This window comes from Melanotaenia boesemani, chromosome 23 (assembly GCF_017639745.1).
Source record: "Melanotaenia boesemani isolate fMelBoe1 chromosome 23, fMelBoe1.pri, whole genome shotgun sequence".
NCBI classification, from domain to species: domain Eukaryota; kingdom Metazoa; phylum Chordata; class Actinopteri; order Atheriniformes; family Melanotaeniidae; genus Melanotaenia; species Melanotaenia boesemani.
Genome location: NC_055704.1, coordinates 26,685,296 through 26,702,050, shown reverse-complemented (window position 1 = coordinate 26,702,050; position 16,755 = coordinate 26,685,296). Strand labels below are relative to the sequence as shown.

The following is a 16,755-nucleotide window of genomic DNA, read 5'->3' as shown; positions in this document are numbered from 1 at the left end:
CTGTCGTTGTTCAACACTGAAGTGTTGGCAGTTAAGTCTGAGGACACAGACCAACCAAAACCATCAAAGAAACCATTCCGGACTACCTGAACACAAAATACAAAGACGACATTGGCCTCTTAAGTTTGACACCTACACCCGACCCCGGCTTCAAAAACCGTTCCGAAGATGATGAGCAAAAAAAAAAAAGAAAAAACACACATTTTAAAGGATATCGTCTGATTATGAAAAATAAAAAATATAAAAAAATAACCAAGATTTTAATTTTTGCCTATATGGCCCAGCCCTACCAGGTCACCACAGTTTCAGTTTCAACATTTTCCTGGATTCAAGCCCCACCGGTAAATCTAAAATCCACAGATATGAACAGATATGAGACACTTACACAGTACAAAAGAAATATACTTTTTTTCTGGTGTGTGTTTTTGAGTGGCTGTAGAAAAAGTCACCAGATTTCTGGCCAAAATAATGTTTAGGGAATTTTTCTGCTGTTAAATGTAAATAAAAGGTTAGTGTAATTACTGTTGCAGGAAAGGAAGCTTCGAAGCCGTCATCCTTTAGAACTTGTACAGTCTGTAAATTGTTCAAATGAGGATCCGTTGAATTATTCACTGATGTTGACGTTTAAGAACCCGCTGCGCACAAAGTACAAAAAGCATCAAAGAATTTCAAAGCCAACACTGAAATTAAGGGAAAATATAGATGGAAAATGATCTAAGAGACATAACACGTTCCCGTATGGTTGGCCAGGTCGTGGTTGGTCTGCTGGTGTTCCTTGGGCCCAGTAATGATTGTTTAAGCCGACTGTTGTGGGGGATGGACATTAACTTATTTGGCAACTTGTCTGGTGGTCTGGCCTTTCCAGCTATTCAGTGGCATTACCCTGGTCAGGCCGCCTTTTCTATGCATGTGGATCACTTTGGGGTCAAACACTGGTCACACTGGAGTCTGATGGAGGTCACATCTCACCTCATCATTCCCACCCAGTCGCCATTTTATTTTACAGTATTCCTAAGCACCAAAACACAGTTGGTAAGAGAAACACTATGGCTAGCAACAAAGCTAACAGAACTTCCTGTTTCGTGGTCATGAAGTCACGTTATCGATCTTTTCCATCATCAGTTGTATTACGTTTCCCAGAAGGGTCCAGTATTATAAAATATCAAAAATAGTTTGCCACAAAATTGTTCCAAGTTATGTATTTTTCCACTATAGTCCTTATGAATGTCTGCAAACCCCTACATAAATAAAATCAAATTTTCGGTCCGACCATCTGCGCGTTCTGTGAACCCAGTGTTGTTGGGTACGTTTGTATTCCTCAGCTTTCTGGCCAAAAAAGAAAAGCGTCCCCACTGTTTTATGTGGCGTTTTCATCCCAGGACAGAATTCTTGGTTCCCTTCGGTTAATGAAAGAAAAACTCACAACGGTCACAGAAATAACTTGAATCTGACTAAAGTAATAAATAAAAATTCTATGAAATTTAACCAGTGAAAGTCAGACGTTGCTTTTCAAACATGTTTCAACAGAATTATTTAAAAAATAAACCCATGAAACAGGCCTGGACAAAAATGATGGCACCCCTAGAAAAGACTGAAAATAATGTGACCAAAGGGACGTGTTAATCCAAGGTGTGTCCACTAATTAACATCACAGGTGTCTACAAGCTTGTAACCAGTCAGTGGGCCTATATATAGGCTACAGGTGGTCACTGTGCTGTTTGGTGACATGGTGTGTACCACACAACATGGACCAGAGGAAGCAAAGGAAAGAGTTGTCTCAGGAGATTAGAAAGAAAATTATAGACCAGCATGTTAAAGGTAAAGGCTATAAGACCATCTCCAAGCAGCTTGATGTTCCTGTGGCTACAGCTGGTCATATTATTCAGAACTGTAAGATCCATGGGACTGTAGCCAACCTCCCTGGACGTGGCCTCAGGAGGAAAACTGATGACAAACCAAAGAGACGGATAATACGAACGGTAACAAAAGAGCCCAGAAAAACTTCTAAAGAGATTAAAGGTGAACTTCAAGCTGAAGGAACATCAGTGTCAGATCGCAGCATCCGTCCTTGTTTGAGCCAAAGTGGACTTAATGGGAGACGACCAAGGAGGAACCATTGTTAAAAACAAACCATAAAAAAGCTAAACTACATGCTGACAAGCCACAAAGCTTCTGGGAGAATGTCCTATAGACAGACGAGACAAGACACTTCAGCTCTATGTTTCCAGACGGAGAAATGAAGCATATGAAGAAAAGAACACCGTCCCTACTGTGGAACATGGAGGAGGTTCTGTTATGTTCTGGGCTGCTTTGCTGCATCTGGTACAGGGTGTCTGGAATCTGTGCAGGTACAATGAAATCTCAAGACTATCAAGGATTCTAGAGAGAAATGTGCTGGCCAGTGTCAGAAAGCTTGGTCTCAGTCGCAGGTCATGGGTCTTACAACAAAGACCCAAAACACAGCTAAAAACACCAAGAATGGCTAAGAGGAAAACATGGACTATTCTAAAGTGGCTTCTATGAGCCCTGAACTAAATCCTATTGAGCATCTTTTGAAGGAGCTGAAACATGGCGTCTGGAAAAGGCTCCTTCAAACCTGAGACAACTGCAGCAGTTTGCTGATGAGGAGTGGATCAAAACACCTGCTGAGAGGTGCAGAAGTCTCATTGACAGTTACAGGAATCGTTGGATTGCAGTGGTTTCCTCAAAAGGTTTTACAACTGTAGCGGATTCCAGCGTCTTCAAAATAAAGATTGGAACCTTTGTTTAATTGTGACTGAATTAAACAATCTCTGAGGATTTTCTCTCCTTACAGACTAACAGTTTCACTCCCAAAGTGGGGGTCTGACTCAAATTTATGACTTGGTCTCCAGCTCCACAGGTCAACAAAGGTCGACTCTCCCCAACCTGGACTGGGAAGGACTTCATCAAGTTATTTACGAGACCTGGGAAATTTCTGAACTTCAATCTTCTGCAACATAAATTTGCTTTTTAGTTAACAACCAAAGGATCCCAGATGCAACTCTTCATCCCAATGTCCACTTTGAAACTGTTTCTTACTAAACTTGTGTTTTTCTTCAACTGATAAGCGGAAACCCCCTTTAACAGAACACCTGGACACACCAAGAAACGTTTATCTTAACATTCCAGAGGGTAATAAAGTGTCTTAATGTTTCTCTATGTCCCAGCAAGAGGAGACACAACTGTGTGAAGAGTAAAAGATCATACTTTTTCTAGTCTAAAATGTTCATTTAAATAGATACATACATATATGTGTTTTACCTTGATACCATGCGCATGCATATAATCATTATCATTTTGTACAAGGTTTAATCAACAAGCTTGATTAATTGGTGACCTGAAACTTTATTACTGTGTTTGTGTGAGATATAACCTTTTTACTATTTTTCTTGTCTTTTCGATGATTCACTGGATTTTAATGATGTCTCATTTAAGGCTTTAATGAATTAGATATATAGATATATTCACAAAATGTTTAATTTGATAAGTCTTTACAAAATGACCAGACCAGCCCCTCTGGATCTGCTATCTGACCCAAAACCAGCCCACAAGACTGTTATTGGTCAAGATAATGGTCACACATCCCTCCATGGGGTGGGTCTTCAAAACTAACACTTTTAAACTCAGAACAAAGAGTTTAGTTTTTTCTGCTCCCTTCCTCTTCCTTCTTGCTCTTGCTCCGTTGCTCTCTTCCTGTAGCGGACTTCCAGTTCCCTTCAACCCATCCTCTCCAGACATGGCCTTCTTCCAGAGTTAGGACACTTGGTCTGAACGCCAGAGAGAAAGAGAGAGATGCTGCCAGAGAATTAAGTTTGCAGTGATGTGAAGGACATCACTACCGATACTAAAGTTTGTGCCTGCATACCTGATGCATGATTGACAATTTTTGGCTCTTTTTGGACTCCGTAGTTCATTCCTTTTTTTCCAGCTGATACTTCGCTTTTCTTGAGTTTTTATCTTTTGGACTTTTAATATAGATCCTAAATAGATCCTACAGAGTTTCTTCGTTTTTGGACTGACCTAAAGCTGGACATTTTCATCTTTGCCATATCACCGCAAGTCATCCACTGTCCATCATCGATACCACCAGCCGAGCCGCGGGAGAGTCCGCATCCGCAGAGCTGCCTGATCCAAACCTTCGGACCACCACGTGACACATCTTCTGGCCTTCTGGAAGTTGCTTGGGATCCAAACCACCTGCGCCAACTTCCTCACTTGCCATCAGAGTCACCACAACGGTCGTAAGTCGGCTCGATCCAAACAGAACCGGACGAGTCCTGATCGGATCAATTCTCTGCTTTTCTGCTCAAGAATGGTTGGTTGTCTGACAGTGATCTAGTAGTTCTACATCTTAGTTAAACTTCCAGTTTAACAGATGAGATTCAGTTTTCCCTTTTTCCTTTTAGGATTTAGAGATCTTTTTCAGTCCTGAACCTTAGTTTAATTAACACCGCAGGTTAATTAACTTTTGTTCATTTCTTGCATACGTTCATTCTGACACACTGAAATAAGATTCTGGTTTGAACTCCATATTCTGCATTTTACAATGTTTGATTCATTTTTCTATGCGAAGTCCTTTGTACATATTTCCTTTTCATTTATGCATTATTAGTTTAGTAATAAATATTCCATATTTATCCTAAACTGGTCTGGTTATTGTGAACTTCTCCTTTGAACCATGTTATGGGTCCCTTCGACGTAAGAATTCACGTTATTAGCGTCCTGAGACTGATTGATTGATAACGGACTGATTTCTAGCTTGAATTAATTAATTTATTAAATTAATTAATTTAGTTCTCTAATGGTGTCCACACAGCCATTAGATTAGAATAAAGCTATCTGTGTGGTGGTGCCCCACGAGGAAATAAATAAATAATTCCAAGAAATTATTAAAATGAATAATTTAATTAAACATCCTTAATGTTTAATGACGCTTAACGCTACACAACTAAATACTAAGTTAAGGGTACCATCGTTTTAGTCCAGGCCGGTTTCATGAGTTTATTTTTTAAAATAATTCTGTTGAAACATGGTTGAAAAGCAACGTCTGACTTTCATTGGTTAAATTTCAAGCACTCCCTGCTTGACTAGCCAAGACCATGGACTTCTTTTCCTTAGCCTGTGATATGCTGTCATTCATGCCAATCACTTACAGGTACAGCCAATCACTGGGCCTGATGTAGGGCATGAGCAGGTAGTCCATGTATAAAGAAGTGTAACCAGTGCGCAAGGCTGCCAGCAGACACAGCGGACGTGACACACACTGAAGACGCCCGACAACTTTTTCTGGTAATTCTTCAGGTTAAGTGAAAGAAAACGAGCTCTGTGGAGGAAAGTAAGCTGGTCTTCAGTGTGTGTGTGTGTACCGTATCATCAGAAGTAAGCCGACAAGAGGAGATTGTTTTTCCAAAGGCTTGGACGATGTTTTAGATGCGTGAATAATATCTTTTTACTGCCTATACAACGCTGAAAAGCGTTTTTTTCCACCGTGATCAAGTAGAATGTGGGTTGGATGAAACGCCGTGTACGGTAGAAAGTCCAGTAATGACTCTTGTTATCAAAAAGGACGGCAGCCGTGTAGAAATGTGCTAAACGTGTACAGTAGGAAGACTGGACTGGCATCCTTTTGTGTCAAAATGAAAGTGTTTTGCAAACAGTTACAACTAAATAGCTCAGGAACGTTTCCAGTCTCACAGAAAAGTAAAAGCATTCTGGCACATTCTGGAAACGCTAGTTTTAGCCAGCGGCCCCTACCCTTCATCCAGGCCCCCTACTGCCCCACGTTTAAAATATAGGCTAAGCTGATGTTCACACTGCAGGTCTGAACGCTCCGAGTCTGAGTTTTTGAAGATTTTTTTTTCTGGCTGCATGGACGTTTGCGTTATTTCCACCTATTTTTTTGATAATTTCCATCTATTGACATTATCAAGTGTATTCAGTGACACCTCATTTGAAAGGCAATAAGCTGTAGTTTTATAAAATGATTCGTGGCTGGAATAAAATCTGACCCACATCAGGTAAAATTTAGCTGTAAACCTTTTTTTACTCATGCGTTTTTTGTACCTATTACTGAAAGAACATAATTTGAAGATACTTCATGCCAGACAAAATATTTACTTCGTGTCCTCTACTCTGTCAGCTACACCTGGCTGACGTTTGAGGTTCGAGGTAAAACCTTATGGGAGCTACGGACGTTTTAGTCTCAAGCATCCACCCACTGAATTCTGGAATTGATTAGTATCTGACAAGTGATTTAAAAACCTAGTACTTGCTGTTTGTTTCAAGGCTTTCAAAAGATAATTATGGAGATAATTACTGTGTATAAACCTGTATTATAGCAGCTGCATTAGAAAATAAACCAGAACATAAAACAAAGTAAAGATTAAAGAGCTTAGCTGCAAAGCACATCAGCTCCCATCTGTAGGAGTTGGAGCTGATCTCAGGACCAGAACAATGAAGCACATGAAGTCGAACCGATAGCTGACAGCCTATCATTTTCCTGTGCAGCATTTTCTATAATTTAGTTTAATAATAGACAGAAATGTCTATGATCACTCAATTGTCCTCAGATAGCGTTTTCTTTCTTCTTTACCTTTAAAAAGAGTCATGATTTTACTCACTAAACACATCAGAGTTCTGCACAGTAATTTTCATCCACAATCTACAGTTACCGTCAGCCGACTCGCTCAGTCTGAGCCGGTCTTTCAGGGAGCAGCTGAGAATAAAAGCCATCGTGGCCGTCCAGTGGTCCCAGTGAGTTTAAACTGGGCTGCATCATGGTAAGCTTTCAAATTCTCTCCTGGTCTGAACAATATTCTGTTTAATGAAGACAATGAAACTCCTTTGTTTTCTGCTGTGAAACGTCAGATACCAAGAACTCCTCAATCAGAGCTCTGATCAGAACTCGTGATCAAAGATCCTACGGTGATTCCTGGTTTTCGGAGTGGGAGTCAGTCCGAGTCAGTTACCAGGAAGACAGGAAAAAAACAAGCTTCTCTTTTGAGGAAACATGGCTGCAGAAAGGCGAGGCAGTTTGTTTCTGCAGCGCTTTTCATGTCCAGGACGATTCAAAGTACATAAAACAAACAGCATTACCGACGGTCAAAGAACGCCTTCAGAAACAGGAAAAGGCAACAAACAGTCACAATAAAATCATCGATTACATTAACAGATTAAAAGCAGATCAGTTCGAGCACACGATGCAGATTTCCTGCAGAGACGAGAACACAAAGCTTTCACCAGGATTTAAGAGTCTACGTTTGCTGAAGTTTCATCTCCACTGCAGCAGAACAACCCAACGCTGCTGCTCCATGTTCAGCCTGGACCCTGGTCTGGACCCTGGTCTGGACTTTAACCTGGACCCTGGCCTGGACCCCGGCCTGGACCCTGGCCTGGACTTTAACCTGGACCCTGGCCTGGCCTGGACCCCGGCCTGGACCGGACCCTGGACTGGACTCCGGCCTGGACCCTGGACTGTACCCTGGACTGGACCCTGGACTGGACTTTAACCTGGACTCTGGCCTGGACCGGACCCTGGACCGGACTCCGGCCTGGACCCTGGTCTGGATTAGTGGACCAGAGTCTCTAGATCTGGTACTAGACCAGAACCAGGACTTATACTAGACCAGAACCAGGACTGACACTAGACCAGAACCAGGACTGACGCCAGACCAGAACCAGGACTGATGCTAGACCAAAACCAGGACTGCCACTAGACCAGAACCAGGACTGACACTAGACCAGAACCAGGACTGACACTAGACCAGAACCAGGACTGACGCCAGACCAGAACCAGGACTGATGCTAGACCAAAACCAGGACTGCCACTAGACCAGAACCAGGACTGACACTAGACCAGAACCAGGACTGACGCCAGACCAGAACCAGGACTGATGCTAGACCAAAACCAGGACTGCCGCTAGACCAGAACCAGGACTGACACTAGACCAGAACCAGGACTGTCACTAGACCAAAACTAGGACTGATACTAGACCAGAACTAGGACTGACACCAGACCAGAACCAGGACTGATACTAGACCAGAACCAGGACTGACACCAGACCAGAACCAGGACTGATACTAGACCAAAACCAGGACTGACACCAGACCAGAACCAGGACTGATACTAGACCAAAACCAGGACTTATACTAGACCAGAACCAGGACTTATACTAGACCAGAACCAGAACTGACAATAGACCAGAACCAGAACTGACAATAGACCAGAACCAGGACTGATACTAGACCAGAACCAGGACTGATACTAGACCAGAACCAGGACTGACACTAGACCAGAACCAGGACTGATACTAGACCAGAACCAGGACTGACACTAGACCAGAACCAGGACTGACACCAGACCAGAACCAGGACTGATACTAGACCAGAACCAGGACTGACACCAGACCAGAACCAGGACTGATACTAGACCAAAACCAGGACTGACACTAGACCCGAACCAGGACTGATACTAGACTAGAACCAGGACTGATACTAGACTAGAACCAGGACTTATACTAGACCAGAACCAGAACTGACAATAGACCAGAACCAGGACTGATACTAGACCAGAACCAGGACTGATACTAGACCAGAACCAGGACTGACACTGAATCCAGAACCAGGACTGACACTAGACCAGAACCAGGACTGACACTAGACCAGAACCAGGACTGACGCCAGACCAGAACCAGGACTGCCACTAGACCAGAACCAGGACTGCCACTAGACCAGAACCAGGACTGCCACTAGACCAGAACCAGGACTGACACTAGACCAGAACCAGGACTGACACTAGACCAGAACCAGGACTGCCACTAGACCAGAACCAGGACTGCCACTAGACCAGAATCAGGACTGACACTAGACCAGAATCAGGACTGACACTAGACCAGAATCAGGACTGACACTAGACCAGAACCAGGACTGACACCAGACCAGAACCAGGACTGATACTAGACCAGAACCAGGACTGATACTAGACTAGAACCAGGACTTATACTAGACCAGAACCAGAACTGACAATAGACCAGAACCAGGACTGACACTAGACCAGAACCAGGACTGACACTAGACCAGAACCAGGACTGACACTAGACCAGAACCAGGACTGACACTAGACCAGAATCAGGACTGACACTAGACCAGAACCAGGACTGACACTAGACCAGAACCAGGACTGACACCAGACCAGAACCAGGACTGCCACTAGACCAGAACCAGGACTGCCACTAGACCAGAATCAGGACTGACACTAGACCAGAACCAGGACTGACACCAGACCAGAACCAGGACTGACGCCAGACCAGAACCAGGACTGACGCCAGACCAAAACCAGGACTGACGCCAGACCAAAACCAGGACTGCCACTAGACCAGAACCAGGACTGCCACTAGACCAGAACCAGGACTGCCACTAGACCAGAACCAGGACTGACACTAGACCAGAACCAGGACTTATACTAGACTAGAACCAGGACTTATACTAGACCAAAACCAGGACTGACACTAGACCAGAACTAGAACTGACACTAGACCAGAACTGACACTAGACCAGAACCAGGACTGATACTAGACCAGAATCAGGACTGACACAAGACCAGAACCAGGACTGACACTAGACCAGAACCAGGACTGACACTAGACCAGAACCAGGACTGGTACTAGACCAGAACCAGGACTGACACTAGACCAGAACCAGGACTGACACTAGACCAGAACCAGGACTGATATTTCTGCTTTCGTTTAACGTCATGAAGCAGGTGAAATACACGTTTCTCAGTGATGTGGATATAAAAGAGGTCAGAGACGGTCTAAAGGTGTTCGTTATAGAGGCGTCTAGGGGAGGGGCTTAATGGCAGCCATCTTTAGAGCCTGATGCCAGCAAGCTGTTAACTATCAGTAGGAGACCAGTTTCTACTGAGGTAAGAACTGGTTTAAAAGTGGGATGGGATCATGTCCAGAGTTCATGTTGCTGGTTTCAGATATTAAACTATTTCCTGGAGGGTTTTTAGAAAGTGGAAACCATGTGAGTATCAGCAAACGCAACAAATACATGAAAACAACAGAAAAAACTCTGCAGAACATGTCAGAATTTACTAACGTCAGAGTAACAGAAACTTAGAAATGTGCACGGAGTCAAATCGTTAGACCAGGTCTGCTCGTCGAGATTTACCATCCTGCAACTTTTAGATGCAACGCTTCTCCAACACACCTGAACCAAATGACTGGCTCGTTACCAGGCCTCTGCAGAGATGAACAACACGTGGACAAGGGGATTTATCCAGTGGATTCAGGTGTGTTGGAGAAGGGATGCACCTAAAGGCAGGATAGTAGACCGAGGACCGGACTTGGGCTCCCCTGCATTAGACGGTTAAAAAGATCTTATGTATAAAATTTAAAGATGGAATTGAATCTCTTTTAGTTCAAGAGTTGAATCTATCAAAGTCAAAACATTACCAAGATTATTCCAGACTCCACCAGCGTCGCTTTCGTCAATGAATTTATTTTGTTGATGAACCTTTTTTTCATGACGATAACGAGACGCTGACGAGCTAAAAATGGCTCTGATGACGAAAACATGACGAGACGTTTGTGAGATTTCGTTGACGAAAACGTTCCAGGGCTGATGTCCGACATTGGAAACGCGACATTTCTGCCTTGTGAGCGCGATCTGTCAGTCAGCTGCTGCACCTTGACCACGCCCACCACCTGACGCTCAGCGCACACAGACGAGCAGTTCGTTCAGTCGTAGATGAATCATGGCGGCAGCGTGGATGAAGGGGTTCGGTGGAAGCGAGGAAACTATACATGGACATATTTTAACTATAATCCATCATCATTCCACTGGCAGACCAGGTCACGTTGAGCATGTGTTCCTCATCCTTTGCTCACATTTTGGACATGTGTGTGTTCAGGGTGGAGTTTTACACTTCAGAAAATTCTCAGAAATAAAGCCACAGTTACCAAAGTCAGGATGTTGTTGCTCTTTGCTTTTTGGAGAAACTGGCTCCACAGTTAGAACTTTATCTGTGCGAAGAAGAACCCTGAGTAGATCAGAAAGTATCTGCTGTTGGTTGGAAACCTTCTAAGTCTAAAACTTTCCTTTTAATTTAGTAATTATTGATGAAAATAACCAAACAACAAGCTCACAATGTGTTGCTATATGTTGAACTTATAGATCTGTAGATAGATTTCTTGTGTGATGAAGTCGGGCATCAGTTCATGAAAACAGGTGAAATATAGAAATAAAAGTTACTGCCCAGCAGCAGGTAAGTAAAACACGTCTCGGCTAAGCTGTCAGTCTGCTAAAGGATCTGGTTATTATGTAAAAGGTTAACTTGTTTAATGAATTACTTGTTATAACATGTCAACCTTGATTCCACTTTTTAATACGTATTATTGATCTAAATTCAGTTGTTAAAAGACTAATACTTTAACTAGACTAAAACGTGGCTAAAACTAATAAACATTTTCATCCTGAAGACTAAAACTAAGACTAAAACTGAGATGCTGCCAAAAACAACCCTGGTTTAGGGGAAAAACCATTTTAAAGATGCATATCGCACGGTCAAAGGGTCCAGTTCAAAACTTTACACTTAAAGACTAAGTGGGGTGGGACCCACCTTCGCTCAGGAATTATTATTTTGCAGCAGAAAACCAGTGAAGAGAGGATGAGTCTCACCCCAGTACCGGCACGTTTAACAGTAAGTTATGATCCAGGCTGAAATTAAACAAAAAATGTAAAATAATTGTTATAAAAGAATTCAAATCAGAAGAATACGTTTGCAAGCTGGCAAGAAAAGACTAAATAATTCTTCTATTGCTACTTGTAAACACAGAATGTGGCACCAATGCTAACATGACAAGTTCTGTGTGGAACCCCGTTCAGGAAAACGAACGGCAGGTCTACGTCAACCTGTGCCAGGTAAAGCTAGCGTATACCGGAGGTCTCCCACGACTGTGCAGTCAAGGTATCGTGTGTAAGAATTACTGACATCTAGTGGTGAAGATGGGCATAGCACTGACCTAAAAACAAAAAACAAGCACAGTTGGACAGTGGCTGTCAGTGGCCAAATTTCATGTTTGTTTTAATTTCTGAGTGCATCCAGTGGCCTCAGCGATGAGCCTTTTAGGGCATTATTTACCCAAACAGCTGCAGGTTTAAAGCTCAGAGTTGTTTGAGACGCTGTAGTAACTACCGCGGCATAAATATGGCAGCTAACATGTATGTGGACCAAAGGCAAGTAAATATAAAAACAGCTCATTCTAATGAAAACACAACAGCTATTTTAGTAAAAGTAAATAAATACCAATAGAAACAACTTGGAATGATGTATCAAATTTTTTTCTTTGATCTTGTTCCTCGTTTAAGAGCAAAGCTCAAACAGCCGTTTGGGTTTTTATCAAATGTCATGAGGAGAACAAATTTACTGCGTGGGCTACAACACAAGCCGGATTTCTCTCTAACAACGGTCAACCTCATCTAGTAGACGACTCACTCTTTTTCCTAGTGAAATCCTCCTTGTACATCTCCAGCTGGCTCTTTTTAGATAAAAGCCGTCGCAGCTCTCTGGATGTTATTTACAACCATTTCAGCCAATTTTCATGGATAGGCCCCTCACCATCATTTTTAAAAAAGAGAAATAAGGTGATCCAAAAAGGAAATTACAATTTAATACAAGCAACAAGGTGAAGGGAAATCTGCCAGAAAATTAAGCTCTCAGGTTTTGAAACGTCTAGGAGAAGCAGGAGTCGAGGACGTGTTCTGTAGACATCCTAAACAACGTCTGCAGCGGCCATGCCAGCATTAAGACTAGAAGATGAGACGTGTCGTTAGCTGGTGGTCATTTATCCAAACAGGAACATTTTCTAATCATTGTGTGTTGTACAGCTCATACAAACAGAACCAGCTTTCCATTTCTGCCCTTTATAAAAAGCTGCAAACCCTCAGCACATAAACATACACTCACCTTCCACGTTACCAGCTCCACCTGTTCACCTGCTCGTCAACACAAACATCCACCCAGCCAATCACACGGCAGCATGTAGTCATGTACATGTGGTAAGGACGACCTGCTGAAGTTCAAGCTGAGCATCAGAATGAGGAAGAAAGAGGATTTAAGAGACTTTGAATGTGGTTGTTGGTCTGAGTATTTACTGGGATTTCCACCTACAACCATCTCCAGGGTTTCCAGAGATGGTCTGAAGAAGAGAAAACATCCAGAGCAGCAGTTGTCTGGACCAGGATGCAGCAGAAGACACACCGGGTGCCTCCTGCCAGCTAAGAACAGGAAACTGAGGCTACAATTCACACACACTCACCAACACTGGACAATAGAAGATGGAGAAACGTTGCTGGTCTGATGAGGCTCAGAATCTGCTGGAAACATGAAAGCTCATGATTCTCATCATGGATGCAGCAGACAAACCTGCAGCAACAGTGTGATGCGATCACGTTACTATGGAGAAAAACCTCTGAGGAAGGTTTCCACCTCCTGTTGCAGTCGGCCTGTTTCTGCAAACTAATTCAGCATCGTTACCCCGGCGTGGCCCAGAGGGAGGAGCATACCGAACCAAGCCCACGGCTGACGGCTTTTCCCTCACCTGGCTGCAAATCAAACGCCTGTTTTAGCCTTAAGATTCTGTTAATTAGGAGAAAAGCTAAGAGGTGGTGGATTTTTCAGCACGTGTTGGACCGGTTCTATCCTCCAAATGTGGAGGACAGGTGAAGACCACCAAGATGAAAACTGAAGCCATGGACTCCATTTTATTTGCATCGGGTGTGTGGCAGTAGGGAAACATTCAATACCTGCAGGACACCGGCCCTCGAGGACCAGAGCAGGTGATCCCTGCTCTAGTTGTTTAACAAGATTAAAAGTAAAGGAAATTTTCCAAGCCAGCCTGCCCTCCTTTGTCCAGGGAGTTAAATGTACATTGTGCTGAGTGATGCCCACAAAACAAGTCCGAGAAAAGGTCGAGCTGTCACTCAGCACGTTACAAGTGGGTAGGAAGGCTGCAGAGGCCCGAGATAGTTTTCTAATTTCAGCAATATGCCTTTTAGTATTCACTGTTCCAGATTCAGCTGGTGAAACACATGCTCTTGTTTTCAGAGCTCCCAGGGCAGTTCACCAAGAGCTAGAATATCATCACATCAATTACTCCAGTTGCACATAAAGCACCATGTTAACAGCAAATAGCACATTATGGCTCTCAATTAGGTTTTAATTAGAAGACAGTAATGTGTTTTGAGAAGGCACAGATGATCAATTTCAAGGGGTTTTCCCCCCTTTTGCCGTCTTTTCCATCCCCCCACTTTTTAAACTCAGCTGTCTCAGTAGAGATCTACTAGTTCAAACAGGCAAACTCTCCTTAAATTATCACTTTAAATGCACTTTTGAAGCAGTCATTTTAAAAATTAAGCTTTTTAATTCTGGTGAGGTTTACCTGCGGCAGATTAACACCGATGTCTGGACGAAGACACCGAGGAAGAGATGCAGCGTGTTGATGTTGTAGACCTGACCCTGAGCACTCACTTTATTTTTCCATTCATTTATCATGCTGCATTCATTAGTAAAAAGGTTGAAATGTTCGGTGTAAACTGACCTTTACCTGGTCTTGGTACTAGCATGGGGACATCGTCCAGGCTTACTGCAGCGAGGAGCTGTAAAACAAGAAAAGACTGGAATGAAAAGGGAGTTTTTGTCCTGCTCAATCTCTCCGGCTTCTCCTTCCTCTCTGCACCAGCTGCACCTAACGGGATTAAAGCCCACCTGTCCTTTGTTGCCTCATCAAACTCAGCCAGTTACTTCAGGTTATTAACAACTCTCCCTGTGGTACCGAGTCCACACCTGTTACCTGTAGTTTATGATGCTCTTTTAGGTAAACCAAAGAGCCTGAGATCAGGTTTCAGTTCTTCCTCTTCAGTCATGACAGAAATGGACTGTACTGTACTTACAAAGCGTTTTTCTACCCCTCAAAGACAACATGTCACATTCATCCATCCACACAGTGTTGTTGTGTATTAAATGCTTTGTTCTAACACACATTCATTCCCCGATAGACACATGGGTGGGGACAACTGCTCTTCCTCCTGAGCTACAGCCACAAACCAGCCAACAATTAAACTCCACTGATCTACCTGTACTTCAACAGCCGTTCTAAGAGCCATGCTTCTTACCATCTGAAGGGCCCCACCCTGCTCCTTGGCCTCCAATGCACCATTTACCCACAGATCTCAGCTGGTGGGAGGAGGCCTCTGAGGAGGTGAAGCTGGCTACAAAGGCTTATGATGGTTTGACACAACCTCACAGTATCATGGTCGGAGCAGATGGCAGCAGCTAAGAAAACCAGTTCCTCTGTCTTCTGGGTGAGCCTGAGGTGTTGACTGAGATCAATGAGGACTTGAACGCCTCATTTGATGTCTGTCAGTCAACCAGACCCAAGTCCATTCATGTCACAGATGTCTGCGTTTAGCCCTCCAGTCCCCGTCCACCTCAGTCTCCAGCGCCCTGGCCAACATATTAAAACTGCCGCGTCCACACACCCATACAATTCAAATGAGGACAGATTTAGATTCCAATTTAACAAGACACGACAAAAGGAGTCATTACAAGCAAGCCTGTGTTTTCTTTGTTAACACAACACATCCAAGCTGACAATATTTCATGCTGTACATACTAAAACAAAAATTATTATTATTATTATTATTATTATTATTATTATTATTATTATTATTATTATTATTAAATTATATTGGTTATAACCCAGTCCAGCTCAGGCTTCAATTACATTAAATCATTTCTGCAAAAACAACAAAGCACAGGACAGAAACTGCTTCTGAACTTGAAACGTCGGAGCCAGCAGGACCTCGCTAACCTCTCACTTGGATAAAGTCAACCTTAAAAATAAAGACAGCCTCAGAATAACTTACTTCCTGTAACAGAGGACGCAGAAGCCTTTAGTTCTGGTGGGAGTCTTCTTGGATCATCTTTTTGAGATGATAAAAACTGCTGCGAAGTGTAATTAGGATGAATGGTGTTACAAACGGCGGCACTCATTAGCTACAGCTGTGGCTAACGAGCGTAGCCGTTAAGCTAGCTGGAAGCAGCTGCTACAACAAAAACGGTCTCCACAGCAAAAAAAAAATATATTAAATGATCTTCAACACGTTTTTTTTAAAGCAATGTACAAGAAAATTCTATTTGTAGATGTACTGAAAAAGTCTGATGGTTCACCGTCTTACTGCTTGCTTAGCTAAACAATCATAAAGCTTAAATTATGAACAATTGTCAGAAAGTAAGGTGTTTAAAAAGTTAGAACCAATCACTTTGCATGTTTTAAACTCCTCCAGCGCCCCATTAAGGAATAATTATAGATTTGTATATAATGAAAAAAGTATAAGCCTGGATGATATAAGATTTATGATGGGGAGCCTGAGAGAACGTAACCAGCACCTGGTTGGGAAGCTGAGGTCCCCTCAAGCAGTAACCTCCAGCTGTAAAACGAAGCCTATGTGGAAGCACTGTTGCCAACTCTTCAGTAAGAAAAGTAGCTACTGGCTGTCCTAAAAGTCGCTAGAAGTAGCCAGAGCCCTCGATAAACTCAGAGTTGCGACATCCGTTGACTTGGCTGTAAGAGCGGTCACGTGGGTCATGGAGCCTCCAAACAAAGCCTGCGCTGCTAGACTTGACTACGGAACAGACAGCAGCGATCAGATTACTGAGGGTGGAAACTA

General features: G+C 43.1%; 1 protein-coding gene across 5 annotated transcripts in view; it reads right to left on the bottom strand.

Annotated features, from left to right (window-relative positions):
- syt1a (synaptotagmin Ia) overlaps positions 1-16,550 on the bottom strand; it is a 274,765-nt gene extending 258,215 nt beyond the window's left edge. For 3 of the 5 annotated variants that reach the window (XM_041978101.1, XM_041978108.1, XM_041978097.1), the window contains exons 1-2: positions 15,952-16,495; positions 14,625-14,682 (exon numbers count right to left, since the gene is read on the bottom strand). The gene's annotated coding sequence lies outside the window, so the exon portion shown is untranslated. Of the gene's footprint in view, positions 1-12,991; positions 13,110-14,624; positions 14,683-15,951 lie in introns of all 5 variants that reach the window. The other 2 variants (XM_041978100.1, XM_041978099.1) reach the window with 2 other exon arrangements.
- Between the last annotated feature and the right edge of the window lie 205 nt (positions 16,551-16,755).